The sequence below is a fragment of the Schistocerca piceifrons genome, chromosome 6, assembly GCF_021461385.2.
Source record: "Schistocerca piceifrons isolate TAMUIC-IGC-003096 chromosome 6, iqSchPice1.1, whole genome shotgun sequence".
In the NCBI taxonomy this organism is placed as follows: Eukaryota; Metazoa; Arthropoda; class Insecta; order Orthoptera; family Acrididae; genus Schistocerca; species Schistocerca piceifrons.
Window position 1 is genome coordinate 358,142,843 of NC_060143.1, and position 19,454 is coordinate 358,162,296.

Here is a 19,454-nt window from a genome sequence, read left to right on the forward strand (position 1 = left end):
TTTCACTATTTATTTTATAACTATTGCTAACGACACTAGATATAAGACGATCAATAACATGTGTGTAATAGTAAATGTAGCGTCCAATATGAAGTATGTGTGGGTCGATGTATAGCGGATCTTATCACCCTAATCTTGTCATGATTAATACACAAACAGATTATTTATCATTTAAATTTTCAGGGACCTGAAGATGATGTACAGAATAACGCAAGACGTAATCTTAAGCTTCCTTGCAACAACAGAGTTGTAATTCTATATTAGTTACAAAATTAATATCAGTGAATATTTGAAACTTTATGCTAGATCGGGAATCGAACCCAGACAGCCCCACATTTTTCAGGCCTTGGTCATAAAACTGATCCAACCGAGGAAGCCTCGTAATCCACTAGCCACTATTTATGTTCTCTCCTTCTACATATCACAGAAACTGGGTCTGCGCTTCTGATACATTGGATACAGTGGGAAGCCGGAAATAACGGGCAAGAACCAGTGGCAGACCGGAGTCCTGAGTTGGTCTTTAGTGGGTGCTCGGGTGGCTCCGGGTTCGACTCCCGTTTAGGCACATACCTTAAAAGCTACCACGTTTCCGTAATAACAACTGAATCTCCTGTCCACAGTGGGCGCCCTCAGTGCTGAGCCAGCGGCGCGGCTGCCCAGGTAAGTGACTGCTTTGTTTCTGGTAGTCCGTACGGTGTCTTCTTTATAAAACATGAAAAACACGATTTCAGCTCAGAAGTTACTGAAATATGTATCTCTGGTTAGAGTTACTGGAGACAGCAGGAAGCTCTGCAACAGCGTTAATTCGATTTGGGGTGTTTTTACGAACGAGAAATGAACATAGTTCATTTCATCCACTCCTGCCGGTGTCATAACTGCCCAGAAATAATGACTGTTTAAAGCAATGGAATCTTACTGCAAACGGTGTGTTCATTTTGCTCTCTACATCTGACCTATTAACGTTTATCATGTGATTACGATGGCTTTCTCGGCGCAATAATTGATAATATTCTTCTCGGGTGTGCAGCCGGATCATAACGTCATCTTGACACAATATTTCCGCGGTCCAACTGGCCGCCATCTTCAGCTGTGAGTGCTGGTACACGATCTCGCCGGAACTGACTTCTCAGCGCAAGCGGCGGCCCCTATATAGGCCGCAGAAGACCCACAACGGGTGCGCGAAAAGGTGCCGCAACTGCCCTCTAGCGCAAGTAAACATACCGCGCCGCCAGTGGTGGAAACAGGTGAAATAGAGATATCGCTACCAAAAATTAAAAATTTTATTCCGACGATCGAAACACACCGTTGTTGTTTCAAGATGACGTTATGATCCGGCTGCACATCCTAGAAGAATATTATCAACGTTTATCACAATCGTTTCTCCAAGTTCCACTATAAAAATGTATAACATTTGTTTTTGCAATTTTCCAAAGAATTTTATGACAGAAAATTCGTACTATTAGTGTGCCTGTAACAAGTGTGACAGGTTTAAATATAAGGGTTTTCGAGTGATAACTATATCTGCAGAGTTCACGATTGTATCCCAGGATAGGGGATCTTACAAATAGGTTTGTCCTCGCCTACCACGTAACGTGAAGAGCAACGACACACATTTTAAACTGCTGTACATTGCGAACATATTACTTCTTAGGCTTCCTAAGTTCCCACAGTTATTTCAAGAATAAAGTAAATATGACGCTACGAAAGTACAATTACAAACCCGGACAATGACTATCTACACGCCAGCTATTGGTGACAAAATATGTGTTACGAGTAGTGTGGCGGCCCCCTTCCTTATAATGAGGCCTGAATTTAGTTATACGTTACTCAGTCCTGAACGCTATGCTCACAAGGGAACCTCCCCATCGCACCCCCCTCACATTTAGTTATAAGATGGCACAGTGGATTTTGTTGTGGTCTTCAGTCCTGAGACTGGTTTGATGCAGCTCTCCATGCTACTCTATCCTGTGCAAGCTTTTTCATCTCCCAGTACCTACTGCAACCTACATCCTTCTGAATCTGCTTAGTGTATTCATCTCTTGGTCTCCCTCTACGAGTTTTACCCTCCACGCTGCCCTCCAATACTAAATTGGTGATCCCTTCATGCCTCAGAACGTGTCCTACCAACCGATCCCTTCTTCTGGTCAAGTTATGCCACAAACTTCTCTTCTCCCCAATCCTATTCAATACTTCCTCATTAGTTATGTGATCTACCCATCTAATCTTCAGCATTCTTCTGTAGCACCACATTTCGAAAGCTTCTATTCTCTTCTTGTCCAAACTATTTATCGTCCATGTTTCACTTCCATACATGGCTACACTCCATACGAATACTTTCAGAAATGACTTCCTGACACTTAAATCTATACTCGATGTTAACAAATTTCTCTTCTTCAGAAACGCTTTCCTTGCCATTGCCAGCCTACATTTTATATCCTCTCTACTTCGACCATCATCAGTTATTTTGCTCCCCAAATAGCAAAACTCCTTTACTACTTTAAGTGCCTCATTTCCTAATCTAATTCCCTCAGCATCACCCGACTTAATTAGACTACATTCCATTATCCTTGTTTTGCTTTTGTTGATGTTCATCTTATATCCTCCTTTCAAGACACTGTCCATTCCATTCAACTGCTCTTCCAAGTCCTTTGCTGTCTCTGACAGAATTACAATGTCATCGGCGAACCTCAAAGTTTTTATTTCTTCTCCATGAATTTTAATACCTACTCCGAATTTTTCTTTTGTTTCCTTTACTGCTTGCTCAATATACAGATTGAACAACATCGGGGAGAGGATACAACCCTGTCTTACTCCCTTCCCAACCACTGCTTCCCTTTCATGTCCCTCGACTCTTATAACTGCCATCTGGTTTCTGTACAAATTGTAAATAGCCTTTCGCTCCCTGTATTTTACCCTTGCCACCTTTAGAATTTGAAAGAGAGTATTCCAGTCAACATTGTCAAAAGCTTTCTCTAAGTCTACAAATGCTAGAAACGTAGGTTTGCCTTTCCTTAATCTTTCTTCTAAGATAAGTCGTAAGGTCAGTATTGCCTCACGTGTTCCAGTGTTTCTATGGAATCCAAACTGATCTTCCCCGAGGTTGGCTTCTACTAGTTTTTCCATTCGTCTGTAAAGAATTCGTGTTAGTATTTTGCAGCTGTGACTTATTAAGCTGATAGTTCGGTAATTTTCACATCTGTCAACACCTGCTTTCTTTGGGATTGGAATTATTAAAAAATGGCTCTGAGCACTATGGGACTCAACTGCTGAGGTCATTAGTCCCCTAGAACTTAGAACTAGTTAAGCCTAACTAACCTAAGGACATCACAAACATCCATGCCCGAGGCAGGATTCGAACCTGCGACCGTAGCAGTCTTGCGGTTCCAGACTGCAGCGCCTTTAACCGCACGGCCACTTCGGCCGGCTTGGAATTATTATATTCTTCTTGAAGTCTGAGGGTATTTCGCCTGTTTGATACATCTTGCTCACCAGATGGTAGAGTTTTGTCAGGACTGGCTCTCCCACGGCCGTCAGTAGTTCCAATGGAATATTGTCTACTCCGGGGGCCTTGTTTCGACTCAGGTCTTTCAGTGCTCTGTCAAACTCTTCACGCAGTATCATATCTCCCATTTCATCTTCATCTACATCCTCTTCCATTTCCATAATATTGTCCTCAAGTACATCGCCCTTGTATAGACCCTCTATATACTCCTTCCACCTTTCTGCTTTCCCTTCTTTGCTTAGAACTGGGTTTCCATCTGAGCTCTTGATATTAATACAAGTCGTTCTCTTATCTCCAAAGGCCTCTTTAATTTTCCTGTGGGCGGTATCTATCTTACCCCTAGTGAGATAGGCCTCTACATCCTTACATTTGTCCTCTAGCCATCCCTGCTTAGCCATTTTGCACTTCCTGTCGTTCTCATTTTTGAGATGTTTGTATTCCTTTTTGCCTGTTTCACTTACTGCATTTTTATATTTTCTCCTTTCATCAATTAAATTCAATATTTCTTCTGTTACACAAGGATTTCTACTAGCCCTAGTCTTTTTACCTACTTGATCCTCTGCTGCCTTCACTACTTCATCCCTCAAAGCTACCCATTCTTCTTCTACTGTATTTATTTCCCCCATTCCTGTCAATTGCTCCCTTATGCTCTCCCTGAATCTCTGTACAACCTCTGGTTCTTTTAGTTTATCCAGGTCCCATCTCCTTAAATTCCCACCTTTTTGCAGTTTCTTCAGTTTTAATCTACAGGTCATAACCAATAGATTGTGGTCAGAGTCCACATCTGCCCCTGGAAATGTCTTACAATTTAAAACCTGGTTCCTAAATCTATGTCTTACCATTATATAATCTATCTGATACCTTTTAGTATCTCCAGGGTTCTTCCATGTATACAACCTTCTTTCATGATTCTTAAACCAAGTGTTAGTTATGATTATGTTGTGCTCTGTGCAAAATTCGACCAGGCGGCTTCCTCTTTCATTTCTGTCCCCCAATCCATATTCACCTACTACGTTTCCTTCTCTCCCTTTTCCTACACTCGAATTTCAGTCACCCATGACTATTAAATTTTCGTCTCCCTTCACAATCTGAATAATTTCTTTTATTTCATCATACATTTCTTCAATTTCTTCGTCATCTGCAGAGCTAGTTGGCATATAAACTTGTACTACTGTAGTAGGCGTGGGCTTCGTATCTATCTTGGCCACAATAATGCGTTCACTATGCTGTTTGTAGTAGCTTAGCCGCATTCCTATTTTCCTATTCATTATTAAACCTACTCCTGCATTACCCCTATTTTATTTTGTGGTTATAACCCTGTAGTCACAGTGGATAGGCCTTGAAAAAGTGAACACAGACCAATCGAGAAAACAGGAAGAAGTTGTGTGGAATTATGAAAAAATAAGCAAAATATACAAACTGAATAGGCTATGCCCAAGATAGGCAACATCAAGGATAGTGTGAACTCAGGAGCGCCGTGGTCCCGTGGGTAGCGTGGGCAGCTGCGAAACGAAAGGTCCTGGGTTCAAGTCTTCTCTCGAGTGAAAATTTTACTTTCTTTATTTTCGCAAAGTTATGATCTGTCCGTTCGTTCATTGATGTCTCTGTTAACTGTAATAAGTTTAGTGTCTGTGTTTTGCGACCGCACCGCAGTACTGTGCGATTAGTAGACGAAAGGACGTGCCTCTCCAATGGGAACCGAAAATATTTGATCGCAAGGTCATAGGTCAACCGATTCCTCCACAGGAAAACACGTCTGATATATTCTATACGACACTGGTGACGGCATGTGCGTCACACGACAGGAATATGTTGTCGACCCACCTAACTTATACACTTCGCGAATGGGTAAAAAGATTCTTCTACCTTGCCCGATTTAGGTTTTCTTGTGGATGTGATAGTCACTCCCAAAAAAGTGATGAAAACATAAGAGTTTGTCATGTAAACCGAAAATAAAAAATTAAAATTTTCACTCGAGAGAAGGCTTGAACCAAGGACCTTTTATTCCGCAGCTGCTCACGCAAACCACGTGACCACGGCGCTCCTCTATTCACATTTGCCTAGATATTGCCTATCTTGCGCATGGACTACTGGGTTTGTATATTTGGCTTATTTTTTCATAGTTCCACACAACTTCTTCCTGTTTTCTCGGTCGATCTGTGTTCAGTTTTTCAAGGCCTATCCACTGTGCCAACTTATAACTAAATCTGAGGGGGATGCGATGGGGAGGTTCCCTTGTCAGTAATAATTTAGCTGTCACAGTTTGTCTCGGATGAACGACCGCAATTAGGGACGTAAAATAAATTTTAAAAATTGTGGAAAATTGAAGTTATTACTACAAAAACCCTAACTGCATTAAAAAATATCCCTCCGCTGTATGCGCCGTTAACCAGAACAAAAGAAAACAAAACTGAAAAACAAAGAATAAATATTTGTCCCGGCTTCACGCAACGATTCACAAACTGCACACCACACAAATCTACCAAAAATAAACACAACGCCATATGCATCCACTCTGTAAATTAAACCATTCATCACTTGACTAAGAATGTAATATACCCCGGAAAGATATAGTAGACACTGCACCTAGTAATATTATTTTTCTAAAAGTATTTAAAAAAACATCATAACTGCAATCGCTCTGACGCAATCATATAACGTTCAGTAAAAAATGAATACTATACACTGACTTACTATTCAACTCTTGTTTTTTTTTTTTTTTTTTTTTTTTTTGCCAACAGCCACTAATTGTAGATTCTGTACCTCTTAATCATTTTCTCGCGCCAGCTCCTTCACATTATTGAAATAAGAAAAGCAGTCCAGATCGCAATAAATTACTTACTTTTAATTCCGGTAATCGGTTTTGATGATGTACACAACCATCTTCAGCGCAAGGCTCTGAAATGGAACACTTTTATACCGGGTCAGGTGTAACAACACTTATCCAACTAAAATCTAAAAAGCAACATAGTTAAGATTTAAAATACAACGATGTGTTAGTCGTGCGACATAAGTAAGCAGTTAACGGAGCTACTGCGTGGCACCTACAGGTACCTATCACTGATTGCTAACTAGTTCGCAAACGCTACGTGCTATAAAGTAGAAGCTCCGCCCGCCGTCCCCCACGTGACCTGTAATAAAAACACAAATGTCGAGAATATAAACGTAAAACATGATGTTTTACCAGAAGTCATACAACATTGCTTAAAATAAAAAATAAAAAAGTTTAAAAAGTTGAAATAACCGACACCAATAGCTAAAATATTAAAAACTGCTCTCTTGCTTTAGGCCTAATTGACCGAGTTATTCCGTTGCGTATACGTTACCGACGTGTCTAACACAGCAGCCAAGCAAAATAACATGCTGTGGAGGTGCAAGCTGGCTTGTACTGCCATCCTAGGCGTTACTTTTCCAGCTGGAGGGAAGATGCAGAAACATGTCCCGCCTAATACTCTTATGCTGAGAATAGACATAAACTGTATACTTACAAACACAGTTTACTTATTAAAATTGTCGTATATTCTTTGAAAACATATTACAATGAAACATAATAACAGCCAAAACAAAATTTTGGAGTCTGTCATTCAGTTACAAGAACTATTAAGATATGGTTAGGTAGTCGTGATAGTCTGTCGAAGCATCGTGGTTTACAGTTAATGACAACCAGCAGCAAGCCCGAAACTTCTTTGGACATTTCCTATTAAAATTTTGTGGTTCGGCCCCAATGTGGTGTGAACCCATAGCTGCTGTCTAGACAGCCTGCGCGCACATCAAGCACAATTAAATTGCGCCATTGAGCAATATATGTCGCATTACTGTATCGAACACGTAACCCCTGTGGCAAAACTACCAGTCACACAGCCATGTAAAGCGGGTTCTCGCCTTTCTCGCTTGCTCACTACATGCGATCACAGAGAAAATGGTTCAAATGGCTCTGAGCACTATGGGACTCAACTGCTGTAGTCATAAGTCCCCTAGAACTTAGAACTACTTAAACCTAACTAACCTAAGGACATCACACACATCCATGCCCGAGGCAGGATTCGAACCTGCGACCGTAGCGGTCCTGCGGTTCCACACTGTAGCGCCTTTAACCGCTCGGCCACTCCGTCCGGCTCACAGAGAAAAATGTCCGCTATATACACTACTGGGCATTAAAATTGCTACCCCACGAATATGACGTGCTACAAACGTGAAATTTAACCGACAGGAAGAATATGCTGTGATATCCAAATGATTAGCTTTTCACAGCATTCACACAAGGTTGGCGCCGGTGGCGACACCTACAACGTGCTGACATGAGGAAAGTTTGCAACCGATTTCTCATACACAAACAGCAGTTGACCGGCGTTGCCTGGTGAAACGTTGTTGTGATGCCTCGTGTAAGGAGGAGAAATGCGTACCATCACGTGCGGTTTATCGTATCGCGCCATTGCTGCTCACGTTGGTCGAGATCCAATGACTCTTAGCAGAATATGGAATCGGTGGGTTCAGGAGGGTAATACGGAACGCCGTGCTGGATCCCAACGGCCCGTATCATTAGCAGTCGAGATGACAGGCATCTTATCCGCATGGCTGTAACGGATCGTGCAGCCACGTCTCCATCCCTGAGTTAACAGATGGGGACGTTTGCAAGACAACAACCATCTGCACGAACAGTTTGACTACGTTGGCAGCAGCATGAACTATTAGCTCGGAGACCATGGCTGCGGTTACCCTTGACGCTGCATCACAGACATGAGCGCCTGCGATGGTGTACTCAACGACGGACCTGGGTGCACGAATAGCAAAACGTCATTTTTTCGGATGAATCCAGGTTCTGGTTACAGCATCATGATGGTCGCATCCGTGTTTGGCGACATCGAGGTGAACCCACATTGGAAGCGTGTATTCGTCATCGCTATACTGATGTATCACGTGGCGTGATGGAATGGTGTGCCATTGGTTACACGTCTCGGTCACCTCTTGTTCGCTTTGACGGCACTTTGAACACTGGACGTTACATTTCAGATGTGTTACGAGCCGTGGATCTACCCTTCATTCGATCCCTGCGAAACCCTACATTTCATTAGGATAATGCACGACCGCATGTTGCAGGTCCTCTACTGGCCGTTATGGATACAGAAAATGTTCGACTGCTGCCCTGGCCAGAACATTCCCCAGATCTCTCCCCAACTGAAAACGTCTGGTCCATGGTGGCCTGGCAACTGGCTCGTCACAATACGCCAGTCACTACTCTTGATGAACTGTGGTATGTTGTTGAAGCTGCATAGGCAGCTGTACCTGTACACGCCATCCATGCTCTGTTTGACTCAATGCCCAGGCGTATCAAGGCCGTTATTACGGCCAGAAGTGGTTGTTCTGGGTATTGATTTCTCAGGATCTATGCGCCCAAATTGCGTGAAAATGTAATCACATGTCAGTTCTAGCATAATATATTTGTACAATGAATACCCGTTTATCATCTGCATTTCTTCTTGGAGTATCAATTTTAATGGCCAGTACTGTACATAAACGAGCAGAATTTTTTTCATCAGAGTCTGCAGCAGTCGCCATGGTTCCTGGTGGCACGAGCCTCACCACATCGGACGCCACCAGCACGCACTACATCGCCGCCGCCAGTCACATACTTCCAAGCGCTGTTCCCTGTATCCATCCTCGAACATGTTATATACACTCCTGGAAATGGAAAAAAGAACACATTGACACCGGTGTGTCAGACCCACCATACTTGCTCCGGACACTGCGAGAGGGCTGTACAAGCAATGATCACACGCACGGCACAGCGGACACACCAGGAACCGCGGTGTTGGCCGTCGAATGGCGCTAGCTGCGCAGCATTTGTGCACCGCCGCCGTCAGTGTCAGCCAGTTTGCCGTGGCATACGAAGCTCCATCGCAGTCTTTAACACTGGTAGCATGCTGCGACAGCGTGGACGTGAACCGTATGTGCAGTTGACGGACTTTGAGCGAGGGCGTATAGTGGGCATGCGGGAGGCCTGGTGGACGTACCGCCGAATTGCTCAACACGTGGGGCGTGAGGTCTCCACAGTACATCGATGTTGTCGCCAGTGGTCGGCGGAAGGTGCACGTGCCCGTCGACCTGGGACCGGACCGCAGCGACGCACGGATGCACGCCAAGACCGTAGGATCCTACGCAGTGCCGTAGGGGACCGCACCGCCACTTCCCAGCAAATTAGGGACACTGTTGCTCCTGGGGTATCGGCGAGGACCATTCGCAACCGTCTCCATGAAGCTGGGCTACGGTCCCGCACACCGTTAGGCCGTCTTCCGCTCACGCCCCAACATCGTGCAGCCCGCCTCCAGTGGTGTCGCGACAGGCGTGAATGGAGGGACGAATAGAGACGTGTCGTCTTCAGCGATGAGAGTCGCTTCTGCCTTGGTGCCAATGATGGTCGTATGCGTGTTTGGCGCCGTGCAGGTGAGCGCCACAATCAGGACTGCATACGACCGAGGCACACAGGGCCAGCACCCGGCATCATGGTGTGGGGAGCGATCTCCTACAATGGCCGTACACCACTGGTGATCGTCGAGGGGACACTGAATAGTGCACGGTACATCCAAACCGTCATCGAACCCATCGTTCTACCATTCCTAGACCGGCAAGGGAACTTGCTGTTCCAACAGGACAATGCACGTCCGCATGTATCCCGTGCCACCCAACGTGCTCTAGAAGGTGTAAGTCAACTACTCTGGCCAGCAAGATCTCCGGATCTGTCCCCCATTGAGCATGTTTGGGACTGGATGAAGCGTCGTCTCACGCGGTCTGCACGTCCAGCACGAACGCTGGTCCAACTGAGGCGCCAGGTGGAAATGGCATGGCAAGCCGTTCCACAGGACTACATCCAGCATCTCTACGATCGTCTCCATGGGAGAATAGCAGCCTGCATTGCTGCGAAAGGTGGATATACACTGTACTAGTGCCGACATTGTGCATGCTCTGTTGCCTGTGTCTATGTGCCTGTGGTTCTGTCAGTGTGATCATGTGATGTATCTGACCCCAGGAATGTGTCAATAAAGTTTCCCCTTCCTGGGACAATGAATTCACGGTGTTCTTATTTCAATTTCCAGGAGTGTAGATCCCTGCTTGGTCAGTCTACGGCATAACGCATCAGGAGTTGCCCCGAGCCAAGCGCTAACCGTCCACGGTCCCTCAAATGGAGTTCCCTTCTGCAGGGGCACCAGTCACTCTGGAACCAATGTCGGCCGCATATTGCGGAGTCTCCAGCCGGAGTTCACCAATGAAAATAGAGGAGCACTTTGCTGGCTGTATTTCAAACCTCTGGATCGCCGTCGAGTGTCCCCTTTGCACAGCTTTGCGGGACGCCAACTCATTGTCTCTGACCTATCGCCTCACAGGACACAGCCCACTACGGCCATCACTCACAGCCGATGAAGGTGGAGCAAATCGAAAGCCGCATATCAAACCGCCGGGCATCGAAGAAGTGTCTTCTCCATCATCATGTCTGAGTTATCACCTCGTGGGACATCACCTAGTATGAACACCACCCACAACCGAATACCGAGGAGCACATACCATGCCGCTTGTCCAACTACAGGGCCATCACCGAGTGCCTCCTCCGCATCGATTCGTATGACGTCACCTCCGTCATCGTCTCCAAACTCTCCGCCTCGGAGGACTTCATCCTACCACCGATTTCAGTCTCCTACAACCATTACCGGACATTCCAGCGTACAGTAATTAACTCTAAGCCTGCACCAAGTTACGCACCCTTTTTGTGTTGTGCGTTGACTTAATAACGTTCTTTTGTTCTACCTACATGGGCTCTATCTAGTAGCGTGTCGTTCCCACTCGGTCACGACTGCAAAAAATGTGATGAGAGCAATGTCGTATTAAGCTCCACTTTATAAAAACAGAAACTGTAACACGCTAAACCACTAACGTGCGACATAATCACTCCACTCTTGGTCGCTCGTTTAAAGACTGCTGTACAACTGACAGAACTGTCAAAGAAGAAGCGAGACCAGAGTCGCACATTCGTGTACTTACAGAACACGAGGCATCCCCTAAAGCTCAAAGGCACCAATCATTAAAAAAGACTTAGAAAAAGACTAATGGCGTCTTTGCTATCGTACGACCTTATAACATGCTTCACTTTCTTACGTAATCATCCTACACTTGCAAGCGCTTTTCGTAATGCAGCATTATCATATTCAACACACCCGCATACAACGGCAGTCTTGATTTCCTCGTCGTCTTCAAAACGGTGTCCACCTAGACATTGTTTCGGCGGTGTGGTGCCGTTTGTAGTGTGAGTAGTCGAAAATTTTCAACAAAAATGCTGAACGTTCACCTTCGTACGGGAACTACGGATGCAAGCGCGTAGCCGTGGAGGAGGACTATTCCAGTCAGTACTTCCCCATGCCATCGAGTTTGGATGGCACATCTTAGTTCGGTGAGCGTTTCGCAGTACACGACAGCTACAGTTGTTGACTCAAGTTCAACCAAAAGAACGACCTATTCTTCAATTACAACTGAAGCCATAAATTTTCGATTCGAGTAAGAAGATTTCTTGATTTTTTTTTTTCAGTTTCATCTACGTTATATGATACTACTAAATTGACGGTCGTTTTGAACCTGCGCTAGTGTAAGATATCGACGTCTCGTCGTCCGTATCAGAGAGAAAAAACAAATCATCCTCATCTTAATTATGGCGGTCCAGAAACGTTCACCGGCTACATATTTTTTTGCCGATTGTGTTGGTCGGTAGGCATTTTCGGTTGCCACCACAGGCGTCCGCAGAAATTTATCCTGGGGGATGGGACTGGACTGCACAATTGTGATTTTTTTGTGTTAATGAGCTGGTCCGTTTCGGAACGTGTCGGTTAAACTAACGAAGCGCAGAAGTTGGCTAACAGGTGTAGCGGAATCACGGGAAGTCACTTCTAGAAGTGTATGATAATTCTGTAATCATTAAGAATCCTGTATTCCAGATTGCAAGGGGGGAGGGGGCAAGTGCCCCTCTTACCCTCTTTCGGACGCTTTCGGTGTCCACCTCATACATTGCTACGTCCAATATGAGGAAAGTCATCGCCGCAGAATCAGTCGTTAATCATCGAATAGTTTGCATTTCTTGGTCCACGTGTTAAACTATTTCATCAGTCTGTATACTGGACGTGCCACCCTGACCTTCCCCAAGCAAACGTGTACCAACGCTTCTGGTATCCATGTCACTTAGTAATCATCCATTCACTCATTATCTTAAGTTCATAAACTAGGCACAACTCCTGTTTAATTTGAGCAACTGTAGATTTTTTTGCACACAAAAATAGAAATACAACACGTACTTCTATACTGTCGGGAGTAACTGTTTTCGAAGGCTTCGTTTGCTTTCACCCTCCCACTGCTGCTGAATGATGCAATGATTTATGTGATTTTATGAACAATAAGTGGCGCAAAATTCTGTTCTGGGCTGGACTCTTACTCTCAGAATTCGCCTCGTGTGCTCAGTTAATGGTGTTCCAGTCAGCTCCAAAATAGGATATATCTGAACAGACACACGGGTGCAATTCTTCCGTGCCGGCCGGTGTGGCCTTGCGGTTCTAGGCGCTTCAGTCTGAAACCGCGTGACCGCTACGTTCGCAGGTTCGAATCCTGCCTCGGGCATGGATGTGTGTGATGTCCTTAGGTTAGTTAGGTTTAAGTAGTTCCAAGTTCTAGGGGACTGATGACCTCAGATGTCAAGTCCCATAGTGCGCAGAGCCATATGAACCAAATAATTCTTCCGTCCTCTAATCATAACAATTTCGTCGTTTGTTTTCCGCAAGTAAGCAGCAAGTACTGAGTTACGTTAGTTTTCCATGAGAGCGCACGGACGTACAAGCAGCAAACTACTCGTTCACTTCGACTGAAGCGAACGCTTGTCACAACACAATTCAAAGTCAAATAACACCTGAGCACTAATGGTCCACAGCAGCTTCTCATTCATGCGACAAATTCCTCTTATTTGCAGAAGAATAGTTCTGCTCGACTACACAATAATTTTTATTAATCACGACAAGATATTATTCGGTAATAAATTGTATTATAGCCATGGTTTCCCAATGCCGTTGTGTCACTTCCTTTCTGTTTCATTTTGCGCAGACCTCGAATACTTGCTCGATCACTAGGAAGTTGAACAATAGTCCTAGGTTATTCTGTCAAAGTTCCTTATTGGAACTTCCTAAGTAGGTTATCGCCTTGTGCAATTTCTCACGATGCTTTACCTTCACAGCCTCCCTAACCCCAAGAGCAAATTTCGGTTGTGCGCTGCTCTGGCAGTATGCCTCTCACGAGCATAATATGTTACCACCACATCGTAGCAGCAATAAACAGTCAGCATCTCTTTGTCCAAATATAATTCAGTGTTCGTTTTTGTTTACGGCGGTATTGAATCCACTACTTCCTTTCCTCTTTAGTTTCGCGGTCGTAGAGAGACACCAAGCTGATCTGACCGCCGAAGAAGTCATCTTGATTCGCCTGACGCAGTTGCAGCGGGTGGCGATTTCCGGGCGGCGAATTTCATCTTGTTCAAAATATCGTGTAAGATTTTGGAAACTGATCCATGACTGACTTTCCTACTGTCGCCTCCAGTGAGACACGCCGGTTTTCGAACACCATGTCGATTTCCGGTTCTTCACAGAGGGATGCTCTGCACTTCTTTCTTTGACGTTCAGACCTGGTTTATCACAGTGGAAGTGTCTGCGCCACCTTATAACAACAATCATTTATGAAGGTGCATTTTTTCCGTACACCTTCACTAAATGGCTGGGAATTGTTTTCGCGTTGCTACCCTGCAAAAGCAGATAATAAATTATCGCACCACACTCCATTTTATATATGAAGTGTGCTATTCTGTTTTGGCTACGCTAGTAGCGTGTTATCGTTTTGCAGACATGTCACTGTAAGAAACAAAAAGTTAATTACGTAACTTCATTTTCCCTAGGTAACAATTAAAATTTTGTGAATAAATGTTGTGTTATACGTCTCCACATTGCTTGTCAGCTGATGGCATTTATGTGGTACTCACTGTGACACACCAACGGCTAGTATCTTAAAGATTAGACTGGCAATTCTGCCACCAAAGGGAATTAGTTTTGCAAAAACAGACATAATGTTTTATGGGATAACAGCAATCAGTGATTTTATAATGTTACTTTAAATCCGTCTTGATTGCAAAAAAAAAAAAAAAAAAAAAAAAAAAAGCGATGGATCGTGGTTTTGCACTATTTCGGATTACTATCGTCTGGGAGTATGGCAGCTGTCGAAGCGGCCCCTTATCAGTTAGAGGGCCCGCACAACAGACAAGCAAGGTGGGCTGCCGACCTCCCTTCAAGAGGTCAGATCGAAACATTGCCAGGGAATGTAAACATTAACAGAATTTCCACATAAACACAGAACTACTTCGTTGAAAGCCATGCGACAATGATCCACCAATTGGAACTAATGTGACTACGTGTAGCGTATCGCCGAATCAGCGTTATAAGCACGCCTGCAGAGTCAAACCGGAAGTCTGTACCTACAGTTAGGACTGCTCCGGACAATACTTACGCCGTAGCATTTAGAACGTTGTATCTTTGTAATTGGTAGAGTATTATTTTGGTCGGTACAGTCTTTTCATTGATTTGTACTCTTATCTGGTTTTTGCCCCCAAAAGAATTGTTGTGCTTCTTGTTCTTCTTGCGTTTGGAAATTAGTGCGCACCAAGAAGGCGTTTTTTTTAATTGTAGTAAAGTATGTTCAAACTTTCCTGCAGAGCGCAAGACATTACGGCAGTGACCTCAGGAGAGCTCGCATCCTTCCGTTGTTCTCGAGAGTTTTCCCTTCTGGCGTCGTGATATGGGGAGAGCCATCGGGTATGACTTCAAGTCACAGCCTGAAGCGACTGAGAGAACCTCTACCGGTACAACGGGGCGTCACAGATATTCAGCGTCCTTGCGTGTTGCCTCTGAAGCAGTCTTCTGACTGGTTCGATGCGGCCCACCGCGAATTCATTTCCTGTGCCAACCTTATCAGAATAGCAGTTATTTCCTGGATGTATTCCAATCTTTGTCTTCCTTCATAGCTTTTACCCTCTATGGCTCTTCCTGGTCCCGTGGAAGTTATTCCCTGATGTCCTGACAGATGTCCTATCATCCTGTCGCTTCGCCTTGTCTGTGTTTCCCACATATTCCTTTCCTCTCCGATTCTCCTTCCTTTATCAGTCCACATAATTTTCAACATTCGTCTGTAGCAACACGTCTCAAATGCTTCGATTGTCTTCTGATTTGGCACCCAGATCGCCTGACATGAATCACATACAACATTTATGGGACATAACGTAGAGTTTAGTTCGTGCACGAAATCCTGCACCGGCAACAGTTTTACAGTTATGGATGGCTACAGAGCTGCCTCTATAGCCATCTATAACTGCATAAGTGTTACCGGTGCAGACTATTGTGTACTAACCTAACTCTTGATTATGTCCCATAAATGATCGATGGGATTCATGTCAGGTGATATGGGTGCCAAATCATTCGCTCGACTTGTCCAGAATGTTTTTCTAACCAATTGCGAACAGTGGTTCAAAGATGGTTCAAATGGTTCTGAGCACTATGGGACTTAACTTCTGAGGTCATCAGTCCCCTAGGACTTAGAACTACTTAAACCTAACCAACCTAAGGACATCACACACATCATTGCCCGAGGCAGGATTCGAACCTACGACCGTAGCGGTCGCGCGGTTCCAGACTGTAGCGTCTAGAACCGCTCGGCCACTTAGGCCGGTGGTAATTCAATATTATTATGATGAGTCGGCGAGCACAGTACTTACCATGTTGATTTTGTAATGGCGCTCGGGTAGTGCAGTTACGTAGCATTACCTCACAGTGCTTTGTTAAGTAGCATAGCAGCACTTGTGCTTCTGTTTACCACGCTCTGAGGTATGTTGCGGCGACAGGGTGCACTGTCATCCATAAAAATGCCATCCTTGTTTGGGGAAATGGAGTCCAAAAATGGCTGCAAATGATCACCAGTTGATCGGTTCAGTTGGAACAGAGGACCCTATCCATTTCACATAAACACAGCCCACACAATTATGGAGCCACCATTAGCTTCCACAGTGCCTTGTTGACAACTTGTCATCTTGTCCCTTCTCCATATCAGTGTTCTACATGTGTTCCTTTCCTTGGGAATTCTTTGTAGAGCCTCCTCATTCCTTACCTTATCAGTCCAGTTAATTTTCAACATTGTTCTATTGCACCACATCTCAAATACTTCGAATCTCTTCTTCTCCGGTTTTCCCACAGTCCATGTTTCACAACCATACAATGCTGTACTCCAGACGTACATTAGCAGAAATTTCTTCTTCGAATTAAGACCTACGTTTGATACTAGTAGACTTCTACTAGCCAGGAATGCCCTTTTCCCCACTGCTCGTCTGCTTTTTATGTCCTCCTTGCTTCATCCGTCATAGATTATTTTGATGCCTAGGTGGCAGAATTCCTTAACTTCTACTTCGTAATACCCAGTTCTGATAAGTTTCTCGATGTTCACATTTCTGCTACTTCTAATTACTTTAGTCTTCACTCGATGTGCTCTCAATCCATATTTTGCTCTCATTAGACTGTTCATTCCTTTCAAAACTCCCCGTGAACCTTCAGTTTCAATGTGGATAGCAATGTCATTCGCGAATCTTATGATTGATATACTTTCACCCTGAATTTTAATTCCTGTTGAACCCGTCTTTTATTTCCGTCATTGCTTCTTCCATGTGTAGATTGAACAGCTGGGACGAAAGACTATATCCCTGTCTCACACCCTATTTAATCCGACCACTTCGTTCTTGCTCTTCCACTCTTATTGCTCTGTTTTGGTTCTTGTACATATTGTATATTAGCCGTCTTTCCCTAAAGCTTACCCCGAATTTTCTCGGGATTTAGAACATCTTGCACGATTTTACACTGTCGAACGCTTTTTATAGGTCGACGAGTCCTATGAAACAGTCTTGATTTTCTTTATTTTTGCTTCCATTATCAGGCGCAACGTCAGAATTGCCTCTATGGTGCCTTTACCATTCCTAAAACCTGTAATCAGGTCAGAGTGAGTGCAATGTCACACTGATAAGAGGCCACTTCAGACAGGCAAATTCTTTGAAAATTAGACTTGATTTTGTAATTGCTTCAATAACATTATATACTCTGTCAACCCATGAGTTCATTTCATTTCCTCCTCCTCTTCGGGGTGCTTCTTTCTGTGTCGGGCAGTGTGCAAAGACAAATGACTTAAGAAGACCTCCAATATTTGGAATCACCATGTATTTACAAGCAAGCCTCGCAGGCATGCCACGGTCGCAAAGTGAGATCTACGGTGAAACGACTGCGAAGGTTGCTGAATATTCATAGTGACGTGCGGAGAGCCCCGTGCCCCAGTTGAAGACGCGCAGAAGCACGATGACCTGCCGAGTTCTTTGTGTCGCGCGCCTAAGTGCAGAACAAGAGGAGGGAAGCTGTTCAATTAACTGGCGCATGCGCAGTCCGCCACCATTAGCGTATGCGGCGGATTCAGAGGATCTGCGCGCCGAATGGAACAGAACGGAACGGAACGGAGCGGCTAATTTGCATATAAATCCCGGAGGGGTCGACGGGATTCGAAGCAGTCCCCGGCTGTACATTCAGGCTGGGTGCTGGCTGCGAAGGCTCCGCTCGCGACTCACAAGCCCCCAAATTTAATCTCGCCACGTTCGCCTGGCAGTCGAGTGGGCAAGAATGAGGCAGAATGGTGGGGGTGGGGGTTGGGGGGGGGGGGTTGGTGCTGCTGCTGCGGTGGTTGACTGCCGCGAAGAAAATTCGTATTCCTCTGCGAATTCTTCCCGCGCTCACGTACAGTGGAGATTGCGTATTCCGAGCAGGGGCGTTTATTATTTGTTGTGTGTTTGGGTTTAAGAGGCGCCAGGGAGCTGCGAAAGGAGACGGAGGTGGCGAATGGAGGGGTAGACGTAGGGAAAGCGAAAAAACGTGGGTGGAGAGGGGCGCTTGGGATGGGGAGGGGGGGGAGGGACACATCTCCGTTATTCATTCGACCGCACCGCCTCCACGGGTGCTCGGCAGGAATGCCGTGCTTAAGTCGGGCAGAATATAAAACCGGGTTCCAGTACGACTCGGCGGGCGTCAGGAATTTTAAGCGAGGCCGTGAAATATTTTTAATTGGAATAATTAGCGGGACAGCGCTCGGACAGTCTAGTAACTCCGAAGTGGAACTCTGGGGTAGCAATGTCTACATTACCCGGAGGTGTAGCGTTTCTGGCTATTGGAACCATTACTATATTGCCGCAGATTACACTTGATTTGAACGAGCCTATAAACGCAGACACACTTTGTCACTCTACTACCTCGATGCAGCGCTCGTAGGAAACTGCGCCAAAAAAACTGCTTGCGTTCTGGTTGGTTGCTGCAGTGAAAGTTATAGGGGAGTACCCTCTCGCCACCGTGATAAATCGCTTATTTTATTTTATTAATAACAGGGGACACATTTCAGACTTGTCTCTATCCAGCTGTGTAATAGAAGTTTAGTGTATTTCTCAGTCTATTTTTAAAAGATCGCATTCGTTTTTATGTGCTACAGTCGTTTTCTAGAAATACAAAAATTATTCCGGAAAATTAAGGTTTTTCCAAATTTAAAAATATGTTCCAAGGTATATAATGCTTATGTACCTGGGAACAATTATTTGATTCAAATTTAAAAGCGTTGCAATCAAAATTTTGGCACTACTGTATTTAATGGTCTATCTGTTACAATATTACTCTACTACACACGAACAATTAGTAAGTTACGCGTTAAAAACTTTGCCAAATTGAAGTTATTGGGAACTCAGATCATTTTCAAGTATCACATGTTCCATGATACACGGCCTTCCTTTTCAAGGTACAGTAGAACCTCGCTAACCCTGCCTCAG

The 19,454-nt window shown here is 44.7% G+C and overlaps 1 protein-coding gene across 1 annotated transcript in view; it reads left to right on the top strand.

Moving 5' to 3' along the window:
- The first annotated feature begins 616 nt into the window (after nt 1-616).
- The window catches only part of LOC124802602 (protein turtle-like), an 888,421-nt gene continuing 869,583 nt past the window's right edge, over nt 617-19,454 (top strand). Inside the window, exon 1 of the mRNA XM_047263481.1 lies at nt 617-660. The gene's annotated coding sequence lies outside the window, so the exon portion shown is untranslated. The remainder of the gene's footprint in view (nt 661-19,454) is intronic.